We start from the raw sequence: 8032 nt of genomic DNA, 5'->3' as shown, positions 1-8032 counted from the left end.
CCCTGCAGGAGGAGAGAGGGCACCTGCTCCTGCCCAGCCGCACCCCATCTGCCATCTGCTGGGTCTCCGCCCCCCGGCTCCTGAGAGCAGCCTGCCAACGGGCCAGAACACCTGCTCGCGGGCGTGTGATCACCAGAACCAGGGACTAACTGTTGGGTTTACACACTCATACACTCGGCAATCTTTTCAAATTATGGACGATCCCATTTAGGAATTAATCATTGGAGGGAATGTTTTTGTTTTGTTTTCTGTTTCTCCCATCTGGGGGAAATGACTTTAATAGGCCTTTTGTTTAAATACAAAGGTAAAGCCAAATTCCTCTTCCACGATGAGAAAGTTCAACTAACCAGAGCAGACCCACGTGTAATTAGCACACACACTCACTATGTGTCAGGTACAAATCCAAGCACTGCACCCTTATGACTCATTTATACCTCCTAGCCATCCCATTTAAGAGACAGGGAAGCAGAGGCACAGAGTGGGGAAGTAACTTGCTCCAGGTCACACAGCAAGCAAGTGACAGGGTGAGGATTCAGACCTGGGAAGTCTGGCTCCGACGTCCGAGATATTAATGATGACACTGAATCAGCCTTTAGCTCCCAAGTGGGAAAAAGCTCCTCTTCACGTGGGAGGACGGACATCACTGGGCTCATCCCTGGGATTGGGGGCCTGCACTGCCTAGGCCACGGTCAAGGGCACTTCCACTGGCAATTGGTAAACGAGCCCCCACAATGGCAGCACCATGGGAAGCAGAGTGGCTACCGTGTGGACCCACCCCATGGCCCACACCACCCCCCAGAAGCCAAGGCCAGATCCAGCATTTGCAAAATTCAGCCCCTGGGGGGTTCCAGGGGGACATGCACCCCAGTGAGGCAGGCAAGGTGATGGACCACATGGAGCAGGGGGAGTGTGGCCTGTGGGAAAGCCCGAGCACGTCCAAGCTCAGCTCCAGCAGCCGGCCCCACGTGCCCAGACCTTCAGGGATAGACGGGGAGAAGGAGGAATCTGGCCGCATGAAAATCTACCAATTTGCAAACGGAGATCTTTTTTTTTTAGAAAATCTAAACATGGACTCTGACAAAACAAAGCTCACCGAGAATATCTCAACAAATTGAAAAAATCGGATTTTAATGAGGAAAACAAGTCACCAAAGAATCTGTGCTATTGGGGTCTAGTGCTTGCTGGCGTACAGAGGGTCCTGTCCCATGTCCTTCCTATATCCTCACGCCTGCAATCCCCATGGGACGGAGGCCCCTGCCGGCTCCCCTGTCACTGTCAGAACACGACCTGGTACGGGGCGCAGCTGGCCCCCCGCTCAGTCGTGTTTCATCAAAGCCAACCATTCCCCATTAGGCTGAGTAGGAATGGGCACGTATCCAATTCTGCCATTGAAACACTGGCAAAGTCTCCAGGGGCAGGGCTGGGGAGGCCTGGACATTTAGTAAAAAGAGACATTGAGGAAAATCCTCCCATTCTCCTGTTGTGTGGACACTGGGTATCAGTCTATGCCTGGATCCCTGGCGACCATCTTATGGCCATGAGGATAACCAGCCTGAGACACAGACTCAGAGAATTAACTACATCTGGAATGGTCCCATCTCCAAATTTCTTACTCAGTGGAATCCTAGATTTTCCTTCTTCAAGGCATTTCAGCCGGGTTTTCTATCACTGCAGCTATAAGTGTCCTGAACAATACATTGGTTCTGCCTCCTTCCACGGGGAGCCTTCCCAGGGCCTTCCCGAGCCTCACCTGCTGGCGCCTCTGAGAACTAACAGAGCAGGGGGTCGGAGGTCAACTTTTCCAATCCCCACATTTTCCAATGAGGAAGACAGACCTCGAGGTTTGAATGCACCCATAACCACCTAGTGGGTAAGTGGCAAAGGCCTAGTGAGGAGCCTCCCCCTGGACATTCCAGTTTCGGATGTGCAAAGTGTCAGGCTACCAACAAGGTCATTGGCGTGAGTGACAGAAGTGAAGGCGAGTGGAAACATTGAGCCCTAAGGTCCTGCTCCCAGCTGCCTCCAACACCTGTTGGGCTAGAAATGGTGAATGACAGATCACAGGCACAGGGTTTGCAGAAAAAACTGTGGGATACATGGACAGACCCTCACAGTCCTGTCCTGTTCCCTCCTCCTAAGTACCCTGTGCGCCGATGGCTTCCCAATTTAGGCCACTAGCCTTCCCCGGAGCTCCAGTCTCTAGGCCAGCTTAGTCTCTTGATTCCGTGTCTAACAGGGACCTCGGACGCTGCCGACAAAGCCCAGCTTTCAGATACTGGCCACGGAACATCCCCTCCCCACCCCTCAGAGCAGATGGCCCCTCACTCCCCCATCCTCTGACCCCTGCTTCTCTGTCCCAGCCAGGGCCCCCACAAGAAACAGAACTTCTAACAGCTGACATGAGGAGACGTTTCGGAGAGAGCGCCTCTCAGAGATAAGTGCAGGGCGCACACAGATGCTGCAGGCCGAGGGGCACAGAGACGGCAGGGAACCGTGGAGTTCTCGGAGGCCAGGGAAGCTGGGACCCTGTGTGGTGGGAACTGTGACCAGGACGGACATGATGACCCTGCTACTGTGGTTTGAAGGAGTGTGTCCCCCAAATTCCCATCTTGGAATCCTAACACCTGGGGTGACAGTGTCAGGAGGTGAGCCTTTGGGAGGTGATGAGGTCATGACCATGGAGCCTCCGTGAATGGGATCCGTGCCCTCATGTGAGACCCACAGAGCTCCCAGCCCTCCTGCCACATGAGGACACAGGGAGAAGTCTGCCCCAGAAGGACACTCCGGTGCCAGCAGCCTGATCTCCGCCATCCAGCCCCCAAAGCTGGGGGCAACACGGGTTGGGCGTGTGTGTCCATGGGCCTTTGTTACAAACAAACTCGCTAACAGAGATGCGGTCCTGAAGACAGGTCGGCGCGGTGAACTCACACCCCACCTGCCTCCTCCTCGTGCTCCCTCCCCATCCATCAGCCCAGCCACAAACCCGAGCAGGAATGGCTGGGTGCCGTGGTGCAAGCGTGCGGCCCCTGGGGCTTGGGGAGGAGGAGGGCAGAGAAGGGGGCAGGCAGCTCGGGGACTGTACCTGGCCACACACACCTCGCCTGCCGTGGCACCTCACCAGCCACGGAACCTGCCATGGAGGCCCCAGGCTGGGGGGTGGGGGGCTGAGAACAGCCTAAACTCTGGAACACCCCCGACTTCAGACTCCTCAGTGGAGAAGGGGAGCTCTCCCGGCCAGGAGTGTTCCAGATGTTTCTGCGAAGTCACTGGCTGACCCTGACCTACATGGACAAAGGGACAACCCTGAGAAAGGCAGGTGGGAAATCCAAACAGGAAGTGAGGAAACAGAATGGACAGCGATACCAGGCCGGGCACAGCCCAGAGGGAGCACGCACTGATCTCAATGCTAGTCGGCCCACACAGAGACAAAGTGAGGAAGGAACCAACAAAGCAGCCTCAGCCTCCGGCAGGGGCCGCACGCGGAGCTTTGTCCAGGGCAGCCGGATGCAGAGAGAATGCGTTATCTGAAATGTCCAGATTTAACACATCACTGCGAGATGTGAAGTAACGTTAAGGTACATTCTGATAAAATAAATTTTCCTTTTTTCTCAGATTTTATTTTTAACTATCTCTACACCCAGCGTGGGGCTCAAACTCATGACCCCAAGATCAAGAGTCGCACGCTCCTTGGACTGAGCCGGCCATGTGTCCCCAAAGGAAATTTTCAATTTTAGGTTTTGCAGCACGCACCCCCCCCCCCACAGGGAAAGGTGGACATTCACGTCCATCACAGAGCTCACATCAAATATCTGTTTCATTAGCAAATAACCTCAAAAAGAAATCTCGGGGTGCCTGGGTGGCTCAGTGGGTTAAAGCCTCTGCCTTCGGCTCGGGTCATGATCCCAGGGTCCTGGGATCGAGCCCTGAATCAGGCTCTCTGCTCAGCAGGGAACCTGCTTCCCTTCCTCTCTCTGCCTGCCTCCCTGCCTACTTGTGATCTCTGCCTGTCAAATAAATAAAATCTTAAAAAAAAAAAAAAAAAGAAATCTCAAACATAAAGATACATGTAAAACCTCCATAAGTCTGCAAAAGATGGAGCCAGGCAGCCTCACGTACTAAATGCACAAGAATGTCCGTAACCCTCCAGGATGTCTTTCCCCTTGATGATTTATAACTTTATATTAAAAACAAAACAAAACTTATAGAATCCTGCTCCAAATGCTCCTTCCCCAGAGCACCCTCTCCTTAATGATGAAGACTATATCCCGGACAGCTGCCCTACCTGGGGCTTGAATAGAACGCTTTTCCTTTCTCTTCTTCTTTTTTTTTTAAAGGTTCGTTCATTTTAGGTTAATAGGTCCCCATGAGAGGAAAAAAGTGGTGGATACAGACTGTGTCCTCAGACGTCCCATGTGCAAAGACTCGAAGCAGTTGCTGTGTACGTAACCAAAGAACGAAGGAAACCATCCTTAGTAATGAATCGAGAGATCAAGTAGATGGAAATATAGATTAAAAAAAAAAAAGGTCTCGATGAAAATTCCAGACTTGAAAAGTGCAGCATCATGACGAACAGACTGGCTCCGTGGTGGATTTCAGGGAGTAGAGGGAAGAATCAGAGCATGCAAAGTGATATCAGTAGACGTTATGTGACACGCAGAACAGAAAGAAAAACTATGTCAGAGAATGAACGGAACCTCAGAGCCGGGAGGACAGCAACAAGAATATCTAGATACCTGTAAGGGGAGTCACAGAAGGAGAGAAAGGGAGGAGCAGGAAAAAATATTTGAAGACGTAATGGATGGTCAAAAACTTCCCAAATTTGATGAAAAACAAAATACACAGAAACAAACCCACACCTAGATGCATCCTGGTCGAGCTCTCGCAAGACAAGGAGAAAATTGCGACGGCAGCAAGAGAGAAGGGACTGTGTTCAGAGGAGCGCTGGGACCATTAGCGGCCACAGGACAACAGCCAGGGGACAAGGCGGGGAGTGACATCCTTGACGGGCACTGGGAGAGCAGAAACCAGGAGTTCTCGGTCCACACACCACCCTTCAAAACTGGGGGTGAGGGGCGCCTGGGTGGCTCAGTGGGTTGAGCCGCTGCCTTCGGCTCAGGTCATGATCTCAGAGTCCTGGGATAGAGCCCCGCGTCGGGCTCTCTGCTCAGCGGGGAGCCTGCTTCCTCCTCTCTCTCTGCCTGCCTCTCTGCCTGCTTGAGATCTCTCTGTCAAATAAATAAATAAAATCTTTAAAAAAAAAAAAAAAAAAACTGGGGGTGAAACGGAGACGTTCCCGCGTAGTAAAGACTGCGAAGGGGCTTCTGCCAGACCTGTCTTCCAAGAAACATAAAGGGAGTCCTTTGAGCTGAAACCAAGGGACTCGGGAGTGACATGGATCTGGAGGAAAAGCACCAGAAATGTCCATCGGAGCACAGACATCAAGGGCACGGTCAGCGCAGCTCTCTCTTCTCTTCTCCTAAGGCCTCCGAAAGACACACGTTGTGCACCCACAGTGCTGTCCAGGTCCTACAAAGAGCTCACACGATTCAAAAATAAGCAGCCGCCCCAATTTTAAACGTGCCGCAGGTCTGCGTGCCGGGCGCGTGAAGAACGTCTAGAACAGCAAGGGAGCCCGGAAGAGGGCTCCACTCCAGCAGCCGCCGCGAAATGCCGACGGAGCAGCAGGGAGGCCGCCCGCGGCACCGGGAGTGAAGCTGCGATGGAAACACGGCCGGCACCGGGTGACCCCAAGGACGTGGGGCCTGGGGTCCCTGCACGTGGCGTGGGGAGCCGGGGACCGACGGCTTGGCGGTTCCGTAGAGTTACACGTTCACTGAGACAGGTGCGTCCCCGAGAGCAGCGACACTTCGGAGCCCCCCGACCGCAAACCCCAGCAACGGGTGACAGGCGGCGCGGAGGCCGCCCCACGCCACCCCCCCACGCCTGCCGGGAGCCCCGCGGTGGCCTCCGTGGGGCCCGGCAGGCTGCGAGCGAGCGCGGGGCAGAGCGGGCGGGCCCGCGGGGACAGGGCGCGCGCATGTGCGTGCGTGTGCATGTGTGCGTGCGTGCGTCCCCCCAGCGCCCCTCGGCTCGCTCCCGCGCGCTCTCTCAGGGGCCGACCCCCCGCTGCCTTTTCTGGAACTTACCCCCATGAGGAGGTCAAGGCCGAGCCGCCGTCTGTGGCAGGAGCGCGCCTGGTCCCGGCCGTGGCCTCGGTGCGAGAGTGAGGACGAGGCCGCCAGGCTGCCCCCAGCCCTGAGTCAAGGTGGAGGGAGCCAGGGGCCCCCCCCCCGCGCTCAGCCCTGAGCCGGTCACGTCCCCTCCGCGCCGGCACACGGCCCGGGCTAACCCCGGGAGGAGCAGGATCAGCCAGGTGCAGGCTGGCCTGTAGACGGCCGCAGAAGGAGGCCCCGGCCGCCGCGGCTTCTCCCGCACGGGCCTGGGGCTCCGCTCGCACCCGGCATCGCCGGCAGCGGCGTCCCTCGGCTGGGCAGCCCGCACGCTCGCACGCGGCCCCGGCCAATCGCGGTTCAAGCTCGCGGGAGGGCGTGGCCTCAGCTGAGGACGCGATTAGACGCTGTGGGCAGAGGTCACGGAGAGGACGCGACCCTGGCTGACCCCGGGCTGTGGGCGGCCCCTCAGGCTCCAGCGCTTGGGGCGGGGATCGGCTGCCCGAGAGGGGCGGGGGGAAGGGGGGGGGCGTCCGCAAGTTTCCAGGCACCTAAGGTGCTGGGCTGCGGCGGGGACAAGCCTGGGCGGGCGCTGCCCCCTGCCCCACCCGCCGCCACCCGCCTGGGGCCTTCTGCCTGCTTCTTGGCCTCTCCCTGCCGTTGGGACGCGCGGGTTCCGGGGGCTCGCGAGGCCTCAAACTAACAAAATTCATTACTTTATCATCTAAAGTACGCATGAAAAGTATAAACTTGGGAGCTAACTTACTGCGTGTGGCTATCAAGGCTGCAGTTCGAGGGCAGACCCGCTGTACAAGGGGCATCAGGACACGGAGCGGCTGTGGGAGCCGAGCTCCACCACCTGCCCTCCCAGGACTGGGTGCTCGTGCTTCTTTACAATTCTGGGTTTGAACGTCACTTTCCAATATGGTTAGAATTGAAGGGTTGTGGGGTGCCTGGGTGGCTCAGTCGTTAAGCGTCTGCCTTCGGCTCGGGTCATGATCCCAACGTTCCGGGATGGAGTCCTGCATCCTGCTCCCTGCTCAGGGGGAAGCCCGCTTCTCCCTCTCCCACTCCCCCTGCGTGTGTTCCCTCTCTCGCTGTCTCCACCAAATAAATAACACCTTTAAAAAAATAATAATTTAAGGGTTCTGAATTTAGGAAATTCCACTATCCCACTTAAGAAAAATTCTGGGGGGCGCCTGGGTGGCTAAGTGGGTTAAGCCTCTGCCTTCGGCTCAGGTCATGATCTCAGGGTCCTGGGATCGAATCCCGCATCAGCCTCTCTGCTTGGCAGGGAGCCTGCTTTCTCCTCTCTCTCTCTCTGCCTGCCTGTCTACCTACTTGTGCTCTCTCTCTGTCAAATAAATAAATAAAATCTTTAAAAAAAAAAAAGAAAGAAAAATTCTGGGGGCGCCTGAGTGGCTCAGTGGGTTAAGGCTCTGCCTCGGGACATGATCTCAGGGTCCCAGGATTGAGCCCTGCATTGGCTTTCTGCTCAGTGGGGATCCTGCTTCCTCCTCTCTCCCTGCCTGCCTCTCTGCCTACTTGTGATCTCTGTCAAATAAATAAATAAAATCCTTTAAATAAAGAAAAAAAGAAAAATTCTGAAAGAGGATTAAGAAATAGAGGATAGGGACACCTGAGTGGCTCAGTGCATTAGGCCGCTGCCTTTGGCTCGGGTTGTGATCCTAGAGTCCTTGGATCGAGTCCCCCGTCAGGCTCCTTGCTCAGTGGGGAGCCTGCTTCTCTCTCTGCCTCTGCCTGCCACTCTTGCCTGCTTGTGCTCTCTCTCTCTGACAAATAAATAAAATCTTTAAAAAAAAAAAAAAGAAAGAGAGGATAAACAGTGCAGAGCACTGGGG

The sequence above is a fragment of the Lutra lutra genome, chromosome 12 (assembly GCF_902655055.1).
Source record: "Lutra lutra chromosome 12, mLutLut1.2, whole genome shotgun sequence".
Classification (NCBI taxonomy): domain Eukaryota; kingdom Metazoa; phylum Chordata; class Mammalia; order Carnivora; family Mustelidae; genus Lutra; species Lutra lutra.
The sequence above is the reverse complement of the archived record's forward strand: the minus strand, read 5'-3'. Positions refer to the sequence as shown.